This window comes from Erinaceus europaeus, chromosome 9 (genome assembly GCF_950295315.1).
Source record: "Erinaceus europaeus chromosome 9, mEriEur2.1, whole genome shotgun sequence".
NCBI classification, from domain to species: Eukaryota; Metazoa; Chordata; class Mammalia; order Eulipotyphla; family Erinaceidae; genus Erinaceus; species Erinaceus europaeus.
In genome coordinates this window covers 47,800,389-47,821,635 of record NC_080170.1, presented here as the reverse complement: position 1 = coordinate 47,821,635, position 21,247 = coordinate 47,800,389, and the positions used below count along the sequence as shown (strand labels likewise).

Below are 21,247 nucleotides of genomic sequence, written 5' to 3'. Positions count from 1 at the left end.
TCTGGGATTAATGCATAGGTATGAAATTTCAGACAATGCAAAGGATGGGTAAATACTATGATAGGCAGAGAAAGTTTTACATAAGAATTCTGGATTTTTAAAGAAATATTTATTTATTTATTCCCTTTTGTTGCCCTTGTTTTTTTATTGTTGTTGTTATTGATGTCGTTGCTGTTGGATAGGACAGAGAGAAATGGAGAGAGGAGGGGAAGACACAGAGGGGGAGAGAAAGATAGACACCTGCAGACCTGCTTCACCAACTATGAAGCGACTCCCCAGCAGGTGGGGAACCTGGGGGCTCCAACCGGGATCCTTATGCTGGTCCTTGGCCTTAACCTGCTGCGCTACCACCTGACTCCCGCCCTTGTTGTTTTATTGCTGTAGTTATTGATTTCTTTGTTGTTGGATAGGACAGAGAGAAATGGAGAGAGGAGGGGAGGACAGAGAGGGGGAGAGAAAGATAGACACCTGCAGACCTACTGCACCACCTGTGAAGCGACTGCCCTGCAGGTGGAGAGCCGCTCGAACTGAGATCCTTCCGCCGGTCCTTGCGTTTGGCGCACATATAAATTCTTATGCCAAGTCTCCTGTGAAAGGGATTCAAGGACTCTCAAAGATCCTAAAGAACCTTGGATAACTATTCACGAGGCAAATATGATGCGGCAACTCCCTCTGACACTGAGGTACTCTTTAGATTATGCCTTTCCCTTGGTGACTTTCCTCTATACCAGGTGGCAAAGTGGAGGTTCATGGTCACAGATACAAGGTCAACAGGCTGACTTGGGTTGTAATGGTTATACAAAAAGACTTTCACATCTGAGACACCAGAGACTGCAGGTTCAATCCCCAGCAGCACCATAAACCAGAGCTGAGCAGTGACATGGTAAATTAAAAAAAAAAAATTACAGTTGAAACAGTACCCGTGAGAATGATAAAAAATTGGAGTAATCCCTCATACCTGATATTTGCTTATCTATTTATTATTTATCATATATTATGTATTTATTTAGGAGACCAGAAGATAGATCACCTGGTAGAGGATTACTTTGCCATATGCAAGGACCTGGGCTCCAGACTTGGCACCACATAAAGCTACCACGCAAAGTTCATGAGCAGTGCTATGGTATGCCTCTCTCTCTTTCTCCATCAATATCTCTCTCTCTCTCTCTCAATCTCTATTTAGAAAAAAATAAAATGAGTTCACTAGAAGCAGTAGAATCAGATAGATGTGAAAGTCTGATAAATCCTAGTAACAAGGAAAAAAGAAAAAGCTATTTATACATGAAACCCAAAGACAGAAGCAGAGCATCACTCCAGCATCTGCAGTGCCTCATGCATGCAAGTACCTTGTGCTCTACCACTCCATTTATTCCCTGGCCAATTGTTCCATTTTTCACATGTCATCACATATGTCTACATCCTCTTATTTGTTAGCTGAGGTGAGGCAGAAACAGCACTGGATTTGAAGTTAGAAACTTGAATTCTTAAAAAAAAAAACAAAAAAAAAAACACCTTGAGTTACAATTCTGGTTCTTTTTTTTTTTCTGTGAACTTAACAAGTCATTTAATTTCCTAAACCATACTCATCCCATCCCACCTATTAAATACAAGTAATAATAAAAAAAAATCCCTCTCAAAGAATTTTGGGAAAAATTAACAAAGATGTTACTTTAATCTGTTCAGGTTGCTATAACAGAATGCCATAGTCTAGGTGATTTACAAAGAACAGAAATCTGCTTCTCACAGTTCTGAAGATGGGGCGACTCAAGATCAAGGCGGGGGTCTGGGTGATGGCGCATCTAGTAGAGCCCAGATGTTACCAGGTGTGATGAGCCAGAATCAGGTCCTCAGTATCCACTCCACCCGTAGGGAGGAAACTTCACAAGTGGGAGAAGAGTCTTTCCTTAAGTCTGGTGTCTTTCCTTGTCTCTCTCTCTTTAAATTGACTAATTATTAATTAATTAATTTATTTATTTATTGTGAGAAAGTAGGAGAGAGAAAGAAAATTAGACATCGGGAATCGGGCGGTAGCGCAGCAGTTAAGCACACGTGGTGCAAAGCACAAGGACCAGCATAAGGATACCTGTTTGAGCCCCTGGCTCCCCACCTGCAGGGGAGTCGCTTCACAGGCTGGAAAGCAGGTCTGCAGGTGTCTATCTTTCTCTCCCTTTCTCTGTCTTCCCCTCTGTTGGTATTCTTCGTATTGGTTTGGCCCCCTTCCCCCTACCTCTGAGAGAAATGGTTTGGCCCTTGCTAGTTTCGCACCCCTCTTTCTCCCTGCCCTGTATGCTAAGGACGTCCAGAGTCCCAGCAGTAGCAGCGGAAGGAGAAACATGGGGAAGCACATGGGGTGGTGATTTGCCCGTTCGTGAATAAAGATTAAACTGCAGCTTCTCAGCCCAGCCGTATGTCCCCGAGTCTGTCTCTGTCTACCACCGTGACGCTAGCCCGGCCTGCTAGGCCTGCTAGGAACCCCTGAACCTAACATGGACCTGACCTGCGCATCTCTCAGATAAGTCAAGACAATTTGGCTACCTATGCACTATGGCCTTCTCTTCTGCTTATGAAGAGATCTCCAAAGGCCTCTGCCCTTTCTTCATGAGACTGTTTCGTTGTTTCTGGAACATTTATCTCTGGACCACTCTGTGTTTTCCGCCCAACGCCAGCCCACAGAAGCCCAACGCCAGCCCGCATGAGCCGGTTTTCCGCCGCGTGGCGCGGGGCATTGGGCGTGGGCTCCCTCCATGCTGCTCGGCTGCTGGGAGCAGGGCAGCAGACATGGCAGGGTCATGGGGCAGGGCTGCGGCGGCCTATCCTGGCCACCCCAGGGCACCTCGGCCCACGCCTTCTGCATGGCTGGCCCGTCTGCCATCGTGCTGTGAAGTCTGGACAGGTCCCGGACCCCCCCGGAGACCGCGGGCTCCCTGCCGAAACTGGGCCCCCTGGCCGAGATCCTCAGCTCCGGTCTGAAGGCAGACGAGCTAGAATACACAGAGATTCGTGCAGAGATAGCAACCTGCAATTCCTAGAAGTGGAGCTGCGCTGGAGGCCCCACCTCCGGATGGTGACCCCCCCAACAAAAACTAAGACAGTACAGATCTAAATTCGTGTTTAAAATGACATGTCTTCATAACAAAAGTTTCTCTCCTTGTGTATTAAAGACCATGTTTATGTGTGTGTTTAAAGTTTGGTAAATAGTAACTTTAAGGTTAAAAATGTAACTTTACGGCTAAATTCTTACCAGACAAAGTTAAATGAAAAAGGTTTTCAACGTAATTATCATAAAGATAAAATTAACTTACATTTAAAGTCTGAGGTAAAAAATTAGTTAAAAATCAATATATTTTAACCAAGTTGGTCTAAACAAAACCTGCGCACACCTAGGGTGTGTCTCCATCTTGAATGGGTGTAACAAAAGGTTAAATAGATTTGTTGATATGTAAAACTCTCGATTACCTTCTCTATTAGAAATGGTAGATTACACAATGGCTATGTTAATGATTCTCATGCCTGAGGTTTTCTTTCCTTGATTCTTATGTCTACCTTTTCACATTCTGTTGTTTAAACTTTAAACAACCTTAAAATCATTCTAAAAAAGACTTCTAATTGTAATAGAGTTGTCAGTTGTGATAAACTTCTAACCTGCTACAAGTGTGTTTCATAGTAAGTAAATTGCAGCTGTCAAGTTCTCTACAGAAAAGCAGAATTCCGATGGCTGACATTCCCCATCGAGACAGACATACAACAATTCGCCCCCTGGCAATTCTTCAGTGGACATCTGCTTTGGACTTCTATTGGACTCACTGGTACACCTCGGACACTTTGCACAGAACTAGCGGCTTCCCTTTATGCTGCTGGGTTTCTCAAACACTGACTGCAGCCATGCCTTGGGACTCTAGACCTCACCCTCCCCCATGCTAGCAAATGCCCGTCGAGGCAAGTAGCCCCCCAGAGGCAAGAAATGTTTTTTTTTTCAGATATGGCCCCCTCAGGCCTTCCCTTGGCAACATGCTGGTTTTTGTTATATATGTTTCTGTTCACCCCACACCCTTGATACTATAGTCATTTAGTTAAAAAGAAAAGGGGGAATTGTCATATGCTTTACATTGGTTTGTTCTAACCCTCCCCCGCCAAGAGAATTGGATCAGTCCTGTTAATTTCGCGGGCCTGCTTAGCCCCGCCCCAAGGAACCCCGAGAGAGAGTTCCTGAGTCCGAGAGTTCCTGAGTTCCTGAGTCCGAGAGTTCCTGAGTTCCAGAGTTCGAGAGTTTCAGGGTTACAGAGTAAGAGGGAGTTCCACAGTAGAAGAGTTTCAGAGGGTTCCCCAGTAAGAGAGTTCCAGAGTTCCAGAGTTGGAGAGTTCCTGAGTTCGAGAGTAAGAGGGAGTGCTTGTGCCGCCGCAAAGAGACAGCAGAGTTCTGTTTGGTGATTAGTTTGTCTTGGTTTATGAATCGTTGTTCCTGAATAAAGAAATACAGCTGCCCTGCCCAGCCGTTGTCTCCGCGTCTCTGTTACCCGCCCGTGAAGCTAGCCCGGCCGGCAAGAGCCTCCGAATTTTAACAACACCCCTCCTCTCTCCATTTCACTCTGTCCTATCCAACAACGACAACATCAATAACAATAGCAACAATAAAAACAACAAGGGCAACAAAAGGGAAAATAAATAAATATAAAAAAAATTTAAAAAAAAGAAAATCAGACATCACTCTGGTACATGTGTTGCCAAGGATTAAACTCAGAACCTCAAATCTGAGACTATTGCACCACTTCCCAGACCTCTTTCTTTGTTTTTATTTCTCTCTCTATGTGTGTGTGTGTGTGTGTGTGTGTGTGTGTGTGTGTATGTATGTGCAGGCATGCGCACGCACGCAAGAGCTCCATCTATCAAAATAGAAAAGAAAAAAAAATGGCGATCAGGAGAGGTGGGGTTGTGTAGCCACCAAGTCCCAATGATAGCTTTGATGGCAGGAAAAAAATCAAGACACAGGCAGATTCTATGTCTGGTGAGAACTTCCCCATTGAGAAGAGGCTTCTCACTCACTGTAACTTCCTGTGGTAGAAGGGTGAAGGAGTTCTTATAAAGACCTGTAACCACCTCCCAAGGCACCACCTCCTAGTGTAGTTAGTTACCTTCTGGGACAGGATTTCAACACTTAAGTTGGAGGAGGGCATAAGCATTCGGTCCACTACAGATACTGAATGAATGTGTTCCCTTTGTGAACTGGGAACAAAATGCAAATGTCACATGTGACTGCACATAACAGATAACCAAGCACAGAGGAAGGGGGTGGGAGTGCTGGTGGTGAAGACTGCATAATCATGTTGCCTGAGGTCACTTCTCCAGCATGAAAATCGAAGATGAATGTAGGCTTCAGAATCAAAAAGTGAGACCCAGTTCCGCTTTCTGAGATTCTGCTGAGCATGCATTTTGCAAGATGAAATATTCTTACAGAGTTCAAAGTAATACCCATATCATTTTTAGATGAAGAAAGAGGACCCCCGCAAAAAAAAAAATCACTGACTGAAGTGAAAGCTGGAAGTCTGGGAGCCGGGCAGTGGCACAGTGGGTTAAGTGCACATGGCACAAAGCACAAGGACCAACGTAAGGATCCCAGTTCGAGCTCCCGGCTCCCCACCTGCAGGGGGGGTCACTTCACAAGCGGTGAAGCAGGTCTGCAGGTGTCTATCTTTCTCTCCCCCTCTCTGTCTTCCCCTCCTCTCTCCATTTCTCTCTGTCCTGTCTAACAATGACATAAATAACAACAATAAAAACTACAACAACAATAAAAATCAAGGGCAACAAAAGGGAATAAAAAATGACTTCACTAACATTAAAAAAAAAGTCATGTTTAGATGAGTGGCTGAGAAAGTTGTAGTATATATACACAATGAAATACTACTCAGCTATCAAAAATAGTGAATTCACCTTTTTCACCTCATCTTGGATGGAACCTGAAGGAATTATGTTAAGTGAGATAAGTCAGAAAAAGAAGGATAAATATTGGGTTATCTCACTCCTAGACAGAAGCTGAAAAACAAGATCAGAAGTCCGGGTGGTGGTGCACCTGGTTGAGTACACATGTCACAAAGCACAAGAATCCAGGTTCAAGCCCCCCGGGTCCTCACCTGCAGGGGGAAATCTTCACAAATGGTGAAGAAAAGCTGCAGGTGTCTCTCTTTCTCTCTCCCTTTCTATGACCCCCTTCCCTCTTGATTTCTGGTTGTCTCCATCCAATAAATAAACAAAGAGAATTTAAAAAAGAAAGAAGGAAAAGAGAAGAAAAAGAAAAAGAAAGGAGGCTGAGAAAAAAAAAAGAAAAGAAAAGAAAAAGAAAAAGAAAGGAAAGGAAAGGAAAGGAAAGGAAAGGAAAGGAAAGGAAAGGAAAGGAAAGGAAAGGAAAGGAAAGGAAAGGGAAAGGAAGGTCAGAAGGGAAAACACAAAGCAGAACTTGGATTGGAGTTGGTGTAAGGCCCCAAAGTAAAAGACTTGGGGGGGGGGGGCGGGGGTGTTCAGATCCTGGAATGTGATAGCAGAGGAGAACCTAGAGGGGGTTGAATTGTTATGTGGAAAACTGAGAAATGTCACACATGTACAAACTACTGTATTTTACTGTCAGCGGTAAACCATTAGTCCCTCCACTAAAGAAAAAAGAAGTCATATTTGGAGGGCTGGGGAGATAGCATAGTGGTTATGCAAAAAGCCTTTCATGCCTGATGCTCTGAGATAGTAGGTTCAATCCCCATGAACCAGAGCTGAGCTGTTCTCTGGTCTCTTACTCTCTATATATCTATTCCTGTGTATCAATGGGGGGTAAAGAAGGAAAAAAAAAAAAAAAGCCATGTTTAGAGCACATCAGTTTCAGAAAGCTGGTCATCAATTTCCAGAGCCAGCAAGCTCTGGACATGCACCAGGTGAGAGTATGTGGTTTCTTGGGTCCTGAATGACACCACACTTCCTGAAACAAGGCCCATATTACTGACCTTCATCTGATATAAAACTGGAAAAGTTCCTTTTCCACCATGCCTTTAACGTTTGCTGTTTAAGGAATTGTTAGGGATGAGATCACTGTGAAAGCAATCTTTTGTCCATGGAATTCTCAGCCATTTATTCCCAGGTAATAGCAAAAGGAGGTAGGATCAAAAGGGAATTTGACTGAGATTTTTTTTTATCACTATGTAATAGAAAACTTTAAAGGGTTTTAATCGAATTACCATTATGATAATATTTACAGCAGTCAACCTTTTCCATCTAAACCCTTGTGACCTACTGAGAAAACTTGAAGGATGGAACCAACTGCCTGGACTCTAATTGCCCAGGGAGCATGTGAAGCATGTAAAACCTGGATTACTGTGTTTCACAAGATATATCCAGTTACCTAAGTTTTTATAAGCTTTGCATGGAGTAGGGCCTCACACATTTGTTAAATGAGTTAGCTTGCGAGTAAGTGACAAAGAGAGGGGAGGAAATGCAACTGCAAGCTTTAGCAAGGCAAGAATGTTCTTGGGAGTAGCGGACCATAAATACACTTTAAATCAAGATTAGTGTTCAAATAACTGATGGTTCAGAGCTGACGGACATAAAATAAGCTATCATCTCAAGTAAAGTAGTAAGAAGGTACATGAATAGAAACCGGATTACAACAACACACAATGTTCTCCAGTCTTTTTGTTTTCTTAATTTTTTAAAATATTTATTTATTTTCCCTGTTGTTGCCCTTGTTGTTTTTTTATTATTGTTGTTGTTATTGATGTCGTCGTTGTTGGATAAGACAGAGAGAGATGGAGAGAGGAGGGGAAGACAGAGGGGGGGAGAGAAAGATAGACACCTGCAGACCTGCTTCACCGCCTGTGAAGCGACTCCCCTACAGGTGGGGAGCCGGGGATTAGAACTAAGATCCCTATGCAGGTCCTTGTGTTTCGCGCCATGTGTGCTTAACCCGCTGTGCTACTGCCTGCCCCCCCCCCAATTTATTTCTGCAAGAGAAAAAAAAGAGCAGAGAGTGCAGAGCACTGTTCAGCTCTAGCATATCCAACGCCAAAGATCCAACCTAGGCTCTCAGGCATGCAAGTCTCAAGCTCTACGCACTGAGCTATCTCCCCGGCCTTCTCAAAAAAAACTTTGTCAAAGTTTCTGGAAAGGCAAAGACTCTTCATTCCCTTCATGTATATTATGAATGTGTGCACCTTAAGTCATCTGCTTTAATGTCCACCTGTGGCTACATTTCTCACAGCAAGTTGCATTCTCAGTAGCACTGGGGACAGACAACCAAGGAGAAACTGGTTGTTGGCCTGTGGCTACTCTCCCCCCTTGGAATGTCCCTGGAATGTGTGATCTGCTTGCCTTCCCCCATCCCAGAAACAGTTCCAAGGACGCAGCTCTGAGCTAGAGAGCACTGCCAGTGAGACCATTTGGGTGCAGAGCTCAGTGAAGGAAGGTCTCTAGATAAGCTTTGAAACCTGGAGGGCAAGTGTGGAGACCTACTCAGCTTGCAACTCTCCAAAGAGAGAGAGAGAGAAAGAGTTAAGGGATAGCAGAATAGGACTAAAGTCATTGTGCTTTATTTGGAAAAAAAAAAAAGTTCATAGAAGAGGCTGTGGAACTGCCGCCTGGGCTGGTTGGGAGCATGAGGAGATGATGGGCCCAAGAAAGTCACAAGTACCTGAGTGCTGACCAGTGGGTCTCAGGATGCTTCCTTAGGAGGACAAGGAGCATTATTAGTACCAAGGAAACCTTTTTCCTCTCAGGCAGTTGTATGCTCCCCTGATTTGGAGACTCTGTTGAAACTGGAGTCTACAACAGATCAGTTAGGCACAAATACTTCGATGCAGATAAAACACACCTTCTAGGAGTATACAGATTATTTCCCCCAAAGACTTAAGAATTTATAGACAACTTTATAAATGGCAGGGCAGGGAGCTCTTTGAGTTAACTCATGAGTAGGGAGTGATAAATGGCCAACAATGAAATACCAGGGTATGCCACAATTGCTGATTTAAAAGGTCAAATGTCATGGGCAGTGGTTTTTTAAATATTATTTATTTATTTATTATTGGATAGAGACAGAAATTGAGAAGGAATGGGGAGAGAGAGAGGAAAAGAGACATTTGCAGGACTGCTTCATCACTTGTGAGGCTTTCCTCCTGTAGGTGGGGACCAGGTTTTTGAACCTGTGTACTTGCCTAAGCAGGTGTGCCACTGCCTGGCTCCTGGGCAGTGATTTTCTGGGTATGGTTTTACTTCACTGGATTTAAAACAGTTCTGGTTGAAGGACCCAGAACTGAACAGCCCTAATCCTGTTTTGTTCACAATGTCTAAAGTTTTCCCCTGGAGGTTTGCCTCCTGTGAAGCCATCCAGAGACTGAGAAAGGGGTTATGATGTACAGAAACAGATTCTAAGAGGGTCATTTGGGAGAAGTCTCAGTGACAGAGATTTGAGTTGGGGAAGAAATTGGCATTTATTGCACACCAACTAAGTTCTTGGCATGAAAACATCTACCTGTCTTAGTTTTCTCTCTCAATAGTGTAAGACATCAAGAGATATAATTCTCTGGTCAACAATTTGTTTGGCTTTGTATGTTAACTCTCTTTTCAGCCACCAGGTTCCAGATGCCAGCATGATTCTGACCAGACTTCCATGGACAGACAACCCCACCAATGTATCCTGGAGCTCTGCTTCCCCACAAACCCACCCTACTAGGGAAAGAGAGAGGCAGACCGGAAGTATGGATTGACCAGTCAATGCCCATGTTCAGCGGGGAAGCAATTATAGAAGCCAGACCTTCCACCTTCTGCAACCCACAATGAACTTAGGTCCATACTCCCAGAGGGATAAAGAATGGGAAAGCTATCAGGGGAGGGGATGGGATGCAGAGATGTGGTTGTGGGAATTGTGTGGAGTTGTACCCCTCCTATCCTACAGTTTTGTTAATGTCTCCTTTTTTAAATAAATAAATAAGATATAATTCTCACTTTACAGGTGAAGAAATGAGGTCATTAACCTGAAGGGACATAACAAGATAATATTGTCTGAGTGTAAACAAGAGATGCCTAATTCCAGAACCTGCTCCACCATCTTCGTTCAGTGAAACACACTGAGATGGGGTGGACAAAGATTTAGAGTGAAAGAGGGGCTAGGCAGTGGTACACCAGTTAAGTGCACATGTTACAATGCACAAAGATGCTGGTTCAGGCCCCCAGTTCTTACCTGCAGGGGGAAACCTTCACAAGCAGTAAAGCAGTGTTGCAAGTGTGTCTGTCTTTCTCTCTTTCTTGCTTCTTCTCCTTCTCCTCTTCATTTTTAAACCAGAACACTGCTCAGCTTTGGTTTTTGGAGGTTCAGGGGATTGAACTTGGGACTTTGGAGCCTCAGACATAAGAGTCTCTTTGTATAACCATTATGCTGTCTTCCCCACCCTTTCTCTTTCTCTATTCTCCCCTCCCTCTCAATTTCCTTCTGTCCTATCAAATAAATAAAGTAAGTTTTAAAAACGATTTAGAGTGGGAGACATGGAGACTTCATATGCTGTTTATGGAACAGCTGATAAAGTGACTAGGAGTCCCCTTACAAATCCAATGGGCTCATGTTACTCACAGGACACCCTCTGAAAGGAAGATGAGAGGGAGTTGGAGCAGGTTTGGAGAATGTTAACTATCTGGCCAGAGGGCAGCTGATAGGGGATGAGAATTAGGAGAGACTCTTTAGGAGATTATGGCCAGGAAAGTAGGTCAGAAGGTACATTTTGAGTAAAAGTCAGTTTCAGTGTCACAATGACTTAACCATTTTGAATCCCTAGTCCAACCTTTATGTTTAGGGGACAGAATCTGCCTGGGTAATTTCTTACCACAGTACATCCCAGTAGGTACCACCAGAAGTGCAACCATTTAAGCAGAATCTTTGCCATTTCTTCCTTGAGAGGAGTTGAGAATCTTGATGACTAGATAGTTCTAGGTGATAACTTTGTTCCTTTCTGCTTAAGTCAGCCATGCTCCTAAAGAATGAATCAGTAGGGCACAAAGCACAAGGACCGATGTAAGGATCCCAGTTCGAGCCCCGGCTCCCCACCTGCAGGGGAGTTGCTTTACAGGTGGTGAAGCAGGTCTGCAGGTGCCTCTCTTTCTCTCCCCTTCTGTCTTCCCATCCTCTCTCCATTTCTCTCTGTCCTATCCAACAACAACAACATCAACAACAACAATAATAAATACAACAATAAAAACAACAAGGGCAACAAAAAGGGAATATTTTTAAAAAATGTTAAAAGAATGAATAAATAGGGGCTGGATGGTGACACACTCAGCTGAGTGCACATGTTACCATGTGCAAGGACTTGGGTTCAAGCCCCTGGTCCCCACCTGCAGGAGGGAGGCATATGGTAAAGCAGTGCTACAAGGGTTTTTCTTTCTCTTTCCCTCTTTTTCTCCCCCTTCCACCTCATTTTCTCTCTGTCTCTATCCAATACATGAATGTATGAATAAAGATTTTAAAAAGAATCAATAAATATCAAGGTATTTATTCTGGAAAATTCTGTGTAGGGAAGAAAGACACTGTCCTTATGGAGCTGCCTACAATCTAGTAGGCAAGGGGCCGTGACAGGCATTGACAAGGCAAGTAGGTGAGTTGAGAAAGATAAAAGTGTGAAGGATATGTAATTTTTTAATTTTTATTATTTATTTAAAATATTATTTCTTATTTTATTTATTTATTTTAAATGAAGCTTTTAACATTTTTTTCTTTATGTCCTTTATTTACTGGACAGAGACAGACAGAAATTGAGAGGGAAGGGGGAGATAGAGAGGGAGAGCGAAAGAGACACCTGCAAGACTGCTTCACCACTAGCAAAGCTTTCCCCCTGCAGGTGGAGACCCGGGGGCTTACGTGTCCTTGCCCACAGTAACATGTGCTCTCAACCAAGTGCGCCACCACCCGGCCCCTGGAAATGTAAATTTTTTTCAGCCTCCAGGGTTATCACTGGAGCTTGGTGCCTACACTAAGAATCCACTGCTCCTGGAGGCCATCCTTTTCCCATTGTTGTTGTTGCTGTTATTGTTGTTGTAGGATAGGACAGAGAGAAATCCAGAGAGGAGGGGAAGATAGAGAAGGGGAGAGAAAGATAGACACCTGCAGACTTGCTTCACCGCTTGTGAAGTGATCCCACCCACCCCCTGCAGGTGGGGAGCTGGGAGCTTGAACCTGGATCCTTGCTCTGGTCCTTGAGCTTCAGCACCCTGTACGCTTCTTCTTCTTCTAGCGTTTGCCCTTCTTCCGTAGCCAGTCAACAGCGTCAGGTTGAGCCTGATGTCAAGTTTCGAGACCTCCTTTGAATCTGGAGAGGTGGCAGTCGTTGACTATGTGGGTCATAGTCTGTCTGTAGCCGCAGGGGCAGTTCGGGTCGTCTCTGGCTCCCCAGCGATGGAACATAGCGGCGCACCGGCCATGGCCTGTTCGATAGCGATTGAGGAGGACCCAATTATAACGTGCTAGGTCAAAGCCGGGTTGACGCTTACAGGGGTCTGTGATGAGGTGTTTGTTCTTTACCTCAGCTGACTGCCAACTGAGGGATGCATTGGATCGACCTTCCTGTGGTGCATCCTATGAGTACCCATTCATTGGGGAAACTGACGATCCTTCCTAGCCGACTGAATCCACATGGATCCCAGTCACTTTCAAAGCCAGCAACAAGCAGCTCCTGACAGCTTTCAAGCTGTTTGTCCTGCTCTTCGAGTCCTCCAACTTAATGTTGAGGGGCTGTCCTTTGCCAAACCATGTACGCTTAACCTGGTGAGCTACCGCCTGGTCCCCGGAAATGTAAATTTTAAGGCAAGACAGGATGAACCTCTGAGTTGTGCCTTGCAGGAAGAGTAAGGTGGAAGACCAGGTGGGAGGGGTGGGCATGAAGAAGATACAAAAAACAAACAAAATAACTGAATTTGCTGTGCTTGGTGAAATAATCTTGCTTGAATGCTTAATAGAAAGTGAAGGGGCGGGAGCAGGAGCAGGCGGGTGGTGGTGCGCCAGGTCAAGGGCACATAGCACAAAGCTCAAGGACCTGTGCAAGGATTCTGGTTCGGGCCTTGGTTCCCCACCTGCAGGGGAGTCGCCTCACAAGCGGTGAAGTAGGTCTTCAGTTGTCTTTCTCCCTAACTACCCCTCCCCTCTCAATTTCTCTCTGCCCTGACCAATAATTGAAAAAATGGCCACAGGTGCAGTGGATTCGAAGTGCAGGCACCAAACCCCTGCGATAATCCTGGAGGCGGAAGGAAGGAAGGAAGGAAAGAAGGAAAAAAAAGAAAGCAAAGGTCCCGTCCAAAAAGAGGTGCTAGGAAAATGGGCCCGTCAGCTCAGGGTAATTATATGTAGGGTGGGGTTGCTTCTCCATTGCTCTCCATCCCCTTTCAGACCCACCTTGGACTTATTTTCACTCACTAGTATTCCCTACTTGCATTCAGTGTCTCTCCACTATTAGTTAACACCAACTTCCTTTACATTTCAAATACCCTTTTCTCACAGCCACATTGTAAATTCTAATTTTAAGTCATATGATCCTAGGCCCCAAATATATGTATCTTTTTGTATTGTAATTGGCTGCTTCCTCACCTCTGACTCCTCAAAAACTCAGAGCAGCCCATGGGTGAGAACACTTTTTTTTTTTGCATCCTGACCTAAGCAGAGTCTGGTGCTTATTTGCTGGGTCACACCTTAGGAGCTTACTGATTCTTACCTGGACTTGAGACTCTCATGCCTGAGGCTCCAAGATCCCAGGTTAAATCCCACCCCAACATAAACCAGAGCTGAGCAGTGCTCTGATGTCTCTTCCTTTCTCATTAAATTAAAATAAGTATTTAAAAGAAAGAAGGAGGGAAAGAAAGAAAGCTTCCTGAGTGCCTGGGAGGCCCAGGGCCAGAGCCATGCATGTGGCAAAGCAGGTGCCCTTCCCAGTTGAGTTTTCTCACTTCACCACCCCTGTAGGTAGTTTTTTTTTTTTTTTTTTTTTTAATAGGCAAGGAGATTTACTTTTGAGTTTAGTCTATTATCTTTTCTACCCCTCGATGCTGAACATTGAGCCTTCGATTCCTATACTTTTGGCCTCTTAATTAAAAAACATATATATTTGGGAGTCGGGCGGTAGCGTGGCGGGTTAAGCGCATGTGGTGCAAAGCTCACGGACCCAGCGTAAGGATCCCGGTTTGAGCCCCCGGCTCCCCACCTGCAGGGGAGTCGCTCCACAGGTGGTAAAGCAGGTCTGCAGGTGTCTATCTTTCTCTCCCCCTCTGTCTTCCCCATCTCTCTCCATTTCTCTCTGTCCTATCTAACAACGACATCAACAACAACAATAATAACTACAACAAACAGCAAGGGCAACAAAAGGGAAAATAAATATAAAAAAATTTAATATATTTATGTAAAATTTATGCTTATATAAATACATTTAAATGTATATTATAAATACATATATTTAAAGTGTGTGTATATGTTTTCAATGAAACAATATTGGAACAGGAAAAAGTAAGTAAATAAAATCCAAAAAAGCTCAAAGCTTTTTTTCTTTTTGCCTCCAGGGTTATTGCTGGGGCTCAGTGCCTGCACCATGAATTCACTACTTCTGGAGGCTTTTTTTTTTTTTTTTTACCTTTTGTTGCCCTTTTTGTTTTGTCTTTGTTGTTGTTATTATTACTGTTGTTGGATAGGACAGAGAGAAATGGAGAAAGGAGGGGAAGACAGAGGGAGGAGAGAAAGATAGACACCTACAGACCTGCTTCACCGCTCGTGAAGCGACCCCTTATAGGTGGGGATCTGGGGGCTAGAACTGGGATCCTTACGACAGTCTTTGTGCTTCCCGCCATGTGCATTTAATTTGCTGCACTACCGCCCGACTCCCCAAGTTCCAATCTTCTAATGGCATGGTTGGATCTCCTGGCAACCAGAAAAAAATTAAAATACTGTGATACACTCTCGTTCCACCCTAGGTGCTTCAGAGGTCTTAATTCATTTAGCCTTCATAACAAAATCAGGAAACAATTTGGAACTTCCTGGTAGTCACTGAATAAAGGGAAGCACAACTTGTATGAAATTGTGCTCAAGGCACAAATTGCATAGTGCTTATGCAACAAGACTTTTCATGCCTCAGGCAGTGAAAGCTCCAGACTCAAGCCTTATCACCACCATAAACCAGAGCTGAGCAGTGCTCAGGTTTAAAAAAATAAATAAAGTGCTTTGTGGTTGGGGAAGTGGCTCAACTGATCTGTGACACTTAAATAACTGGGAACCAAAATGGTTAAGTACTGAAATCACCATTTTCAAATTAGCAGTGGCTATTTTTTTAAAAGAAACATTGTGAGGGGTGGATGGTAGTATACACAGTTTAGTGCACACAGTACCGTGCACAAGGTCTGAAGTAGGTGTCTTTTTTTTTTCTACCCCCCCCCCCAGTTTCTCTCTAGCCTATCAAATAAAATAGAATAAGGAAAGAAGGAAGGAAGAAAGGAAGAAAGGAAGGAAGGAAAGAAGGAAGGAAGATTTATTTTTGTAGTTCCAGGGCTTCATATGTGTATTATATGTTCTGTGTTGTTCCCTTGCTACTAGGCCAACTTTTAAAATTTTTTTTTTTTTTACCAGAGCATGCTCAGTTCTGGCTTATGATGGTACACGGGATTGAACCTGGGACCCTGGGGGCTGAATGGTGGCATCTGGTTAAGCATACACATTACAGTACACAAGGATCCTGATTTAAACCCCTTGGTCCTTACCTGGATGGGGAAAGTTTGGTGTGTGGTAAAACAGTGCTGCAGGTGTCTGTCTGTCTGTCTTTCTCTCTCTTTCTATCACTCCTCTTGATTTCTGGATATCTTTATCCAATAAATAAAGATAATAATAATTAAAAAAGAAAAACTGCAACCTCAGACCTTGGACCCTTAGACATGAGAATCTGTTTGCATAATCATTATGCTATCTCCCCTATCCCAGGCCAACTTTAAAAAAAAATGTATTAGTGATTTAATATTCATTTACAAAATTACAACATAACAGGGGTATATAACTGCACATGGTTCCCACCACCAGAGTTTTGTATCCCCAGCCCCTCAATTGGAAGCTATGGCACTTGTCCTAAGGTTGCAGATATCAGTTAACTATTATTTCTACAACTCTCTATCTATAATTGTATATTATTTGCCCATTTGTTTTACATGTTTCCATCTTCTCTTCCTTTCTAAGTCACCCATACACCTATTACTTCATCCAAATGTCCCTTTTTTTTTTTTCTCTTCTCTCTCTCCAAGTCCTGATGGAGTCAAGAGTTCAGCGCACTCTGGCCATATCCCCTCTTATCACTTCTCCCCCACTTGGGAATATGGACTGAAATTCTTTTTGTAGTGCAGAAGTGGAAGTTCTGGCTTCTGTAACTGCTTCTCAGTTGGAGATGGGCATTGGCAGGTCAATCCATACCCCCAGCCCCGGCCAACTTCTACATTATTTTTATTTCAGGTCAAGAGACATAACAGTGCCTCTTACTGTCTGTGGAATTCCCCTAGTGCCAAACAAGATGTTCCCATGTGATACAAGAGCTCAAAAACAGGTCCTTTAACAAGGTAAAGTGGGTCATCGCCAAGGTGAGAAAACAGTAAATTATCTTCTAATCCACTTCCCAGGAATAACTATAATCAGTAAATTCCAAGCAATGACAAAACTCAAGTAACTTCTTTTTAATATATATATATATATATATATATATATATATGGCACCAGGCGGTGGCGCAGCAGGTTAAGCACACATGGTGCGAAGCACAAGGGCCGGCATAAGGATTCTGGTTTGAGCCCCCAGCTCCCCACCTGCAGGGGGGTCACTTCACAAGCGGTGAAGCAGGTCTGAAGGTGTCTCTCTTTCTTTCCCCCTTTCTATCTTCCCCTCCTCTCTCCATTTCTCTCTGTCCTATCCAACAACACTTAATAGCAATAACAACAACAATAATAACAACAATGATGATAACAAGGGCAACAAAAGGGGGAAAAATATATATATATATATAATATATATGGAGTCGCGCGGTAGCGCAGCAGGTTAAGCGCATGTGGCACAAAGCTCAAGGACCCGCATACGGATCCTGCTTCGGAGCCCCCTGCTCCCCACCTGCAGGGGAGTCGCTTCACAGGCGGTGAATCAGATCTGCTGGTGTCTATCTTTCTCTCCTCCTCTCTGTCTTTCCCTCCTCTCTCCATTTCTCTCTGTCCTCTTTAACAACATCAATAACAACAACAATAACTACAACAACAATAAAAAACAAGGGGAAAATAAATATAAAAAATTAAATATTTATTTATTTTTGCCTCCAGGGTTATCGTTGGAGCTCGGTGCTAGTACAAGGAATCCACTGTTCCTGGCGGCCATTTTTCCCATTTTATTGGATAGGACAAAGAGAAATTGAGAGGGAAGGGGGAGGTAGAGTGGGAGAGAGAGAGTCACCTGCAGACCTCCTTCACTGCTTGTGAAGCGACCCCCCTTGCAGGTGGGAAGTTAGGGTCTTGAACTGGGGTCCTTGTGTTTCGTACGATTTGTGTTTAACCAGATACACCACCGCCCTAGATTTTATTTGCTTATTAATGAGAAAGATAGGAGGAAAGAGAAAAAGGGCCAGACATCACTCTGATACATGTGATGCTGGGGGTTGAATTCAGAACCTCATGCTTCAAAGTTCAATGCTTTATCCACTATGCCACCTCCCTGCAACTCCTCTGCAGGTGGAGAGCTGGAGGCTCGAACTGGGATCCTTCCCATTTGTTTTTATAGAAGATATAATTAGATTAAAAAAAATAATAAAGGGGAAATGCCCTTAACTTGAAAGAGAATATTATATACACTACTAGTTCTTTTGTGGTCTCAGTACATGGGAAGAGACATTATTATGGAAATAATCGTCTATCTGTTCTAGATTTTACTTGTTATTGTCAAGTCCCATGCAAGATGTCATTAGAATGCTTTTTCTGTTTCCTTCTAGTTTGTTCTACTTCATGAAGAGCCTAAGTGGATGGTGGTAGAACACAAGGTTGAGTGTACATGTAACAAGGTCCTGGGTTCAAGGATCCAGGTTCCTCACCTACAGGGGGAAAGCTTCATGAGTGGTGAAGCAAATCTGCAGCTATCTATCTTCCCCTCTCCCTCTTGATCTCTCTCTCTCTTTCTTTTCTTTTTTTTTTAATCTTCTTTTATTTTTATATAGAGACAACCAGAAATTGAGAGGAAAGGGGAGACAGAGAGGGAGAGAGACAGAGACACCTGCAGCACTGCTTCACCACTTGGGAAGCTTTCCCCCTACAGGTGAGGAGCCAGGGGTTTGAACCTGAATCCGTGCACACTGTAACATGTGCACTCAACCAGGTCTGCCACCACCTGGTCCCTCAATCTCTTTCTTCTCTATATAATAAAAATAAACATAAAAATAAAAATCAATGATGAGCCCAGCCCACTGTTAGAATCCTTCTGGGTTATCTTGCTGATCCCTTTGACAGAGAACAAAATAAGTTACTTAGGGTGGAGTTAAATCTTCATTAATTATTAAATGAATATTTATTGGTCCTGTTTCAGATCAAATTGGATTCTAAGCAGTGAAGATCATAAACTGAAATCACTACCACAATAAATTGATATCCTCTGGAAGAAGCTAAGAGAAGTTGAAGTCCCAGCTAAGAGAAGTTGAAGTCACTTGGTGAGAGGAGTGATTGGGAACAACCAAGAGAGGGAAGGAGGAGTGCTACTGGGGCTAGTTTTCAAAAAAGTGAAAGAACTTACCAAGAGTCTGGCAGCTGAACAAGAACCCAAAAGGTGTGGAAAAAAGAGCCACTTATGCAGCTAGAGAAAACTCATTGTAGACAGAGATTAGGCAAGGGGTGGGGGGAGAGGTTAGGGTTAGGGTTAGGGTTAGGGTTAGGGTTAGGGTTAGGGTTAGGGTTAGGGTTAGGGTTAGGGTCAGTATAGTTGGAGTGCTGGGGGCTGGGCTGGGAGTAGGGTTGGAGGGGTGTAGGAAGCAGATGATGGAGGGGCTAGTTGTCGTTGTTAGAACTTTGGTTTTCACTCTGACACAGATGGGAAGACATGGAGGATTTTAATTAAGGAAAATTATGAAATGCCTTTTTTGTTTTGCTGTTTTTTTTAAATCTTTATACCTATTTTTCCCTTGTTTTATTATAGTTATTGTTTTTGATGTTGTTGTTGTTGAATAGTGCCTGGAAATTGTGAGGATGTGGTTGAGCTTGGCAGGTCTCTCACCTTATCAGACTTATTATCTACATAATCATTATTTTGCCTGAAAGATCTCCACCCATTCCCTTCCTTTGATCTATCTTCTTTCTACTCTCAAGACCCTCCCTGCCTGCAGGTTATTATTAATCCTACCAGTTAAAACCCTCGCAATAGTTGCTAAATAAGTTCCTACCTTTCCAGCCCTTTTGCCTTTCTCTGCCCCTTGTCTAGCCATTTCTGTTTCCAACTTGCCACTTCTGGGTCTGCCCTTTAAAAGCCTTTGCTCTCTGATCAATAAAGATTTGAATTGTCTCGCCACCACAAGTCTGCTCCTGAGGCATCTCCCTTGCTGAGTGAGTAGCAGCCCAGGCTGGCTCTGGTCGAGTTCTCTCCAACCCAGATAGTACATGCCCTGGGAAGAGGCACCCCCACACTAGCTCGGCAGAATAGGACAGAGAGAAATGAAGAGAGGAGGGGAAGACAGAGAGGGGGAGAGAAAGATAGACACCTGCAGACCTGCTTCACTGCTTGTGAAGTGCCTCCCCTGCAGGTGGGGAGTCGGGGGCTCGAACCTCGATCCTTAAGCTGTTCCTTGCCCTTTGAACCACCTGCGCTTAACCCGCTGAGCTACCTACCGCCTGACTCCCTATGATTTTATTTTTTTTTAATCTTTATTGACACTGGCATTATTGCTGTGGCTTGGTTATGGCACTACTAGCACTATAAATCCACTGCTCCCAGCAGCCTTTTTTTTGACAAGACAGAGAGAAATTGAGAGCGGAGGTGGGGGAAAGACAGAAACAGGCTGGGGATATGGATCAACCTGTCTATGCCCATGTTCAGTGGAGAAGAAATTGCAGAAGTAAGGACTCCTGCCTTCTGCACCCCAAAAACAACCTTGGTCCATACTCCCAGTGGGGAGAAGTGATAGGATGAAGGTAAGTCCACTCTGAACTCTAGCTCCATCAGCACCCAGAGAGAGAGAAGGAAATGGAGAGGGACACATGGAGGTAGTTTTGTTGTCATATGAGTGGCTTAGAGGAGAAGAGAGGATTGAATCAGAAAGGGGGAGGGCTATTATGTATAAATGTGGACAGATAATTGTAGAGATAATGGTTGGTCCATGTCTGCAACTTTAGGGGAGCTGTGGTAGCAGAACTCTGGTGGTGGGAATAGTGTGGATTTAAACCCCTGTTGACATGTAATTTTTTGTAAAATAAAAAAAATAATAATAAAATTAAATAAATTTTTTAAAAATACACTTATTTTCTTAAAAGTATCAGAAAGGTTTTTTTTTCCCTCCAAAACCTCTTATTGAAATATCATTTCTTTTTTTTATTTTTTTTTTATTATTATTTTTTTTATTTCCAGGGGAGACCGCGAACGCAGTCCCCCACTACCACAAATTATGCAGTCGAGTTTCCCACATTTGGGGAAATCGCAGGGGTCAGCACATCCGGAGTGCAATGGATAAGCCTCGCCCTGGGAAAACCACCTTCGTGATCATGGTATCTTCCCTACCAGGTAAGTATTGAAATATCATTTCATATGCTCCTATTATTTTTGTAGGGTAAGCATCAGAGACTATACCGAGACCAGTTCAGTCAAATTTGAGTCTTTATTAAGCCGGCTGGCTTAATAAACATAAAACATAATAAAAAAAACATAAACATAAATAGCAGTAGTCCTTGGAGTCCTTGACAGAACTTGAAATTCATGAGGTGAGGATATATATATATATTTTTTTACCAGAGCACTAATTCAGCTCTGGCTTACGGTGGTGCTGAGGGATTAAGCTGCTCAGAGTATAGTCCCGAGTTCAGTGTAATACAACCACTTATACAGATAAGTGCAGAAAGTAAGCTAGGTTACAGAAGCTAAACATGCAGTGGTTAGGGATGTCTGTTACTGTGGTCAGTACAACCCGTTATAGAAACAATCAATAATTAATCAATAATTTCAGAACACCAAGATCTACTTCTTGTTGGCACATAAAGCAGTTGCACAGGTTCAGGTCAAGA

General features: G+C 43.4%; 1 non-coding gene across 1 annotated transcript; it reads right to left on the bottom strand.

Moving 5' to 3' along the window:
• Positions 1-20,594: 20,594 nt before the first annotated feature.
• Positions 20,595-20,758, bottom strand: LOC132540664 (U1 spliceosomal RNA). Its single transcript, XR_009551851.1, has one exon. It is a non-coding gene; the product is annotated as a U1 spliceosomal RNA (small nuclear RNA).
• Positions 20,759-21,247: the final 489 nt, after the last annotated feature.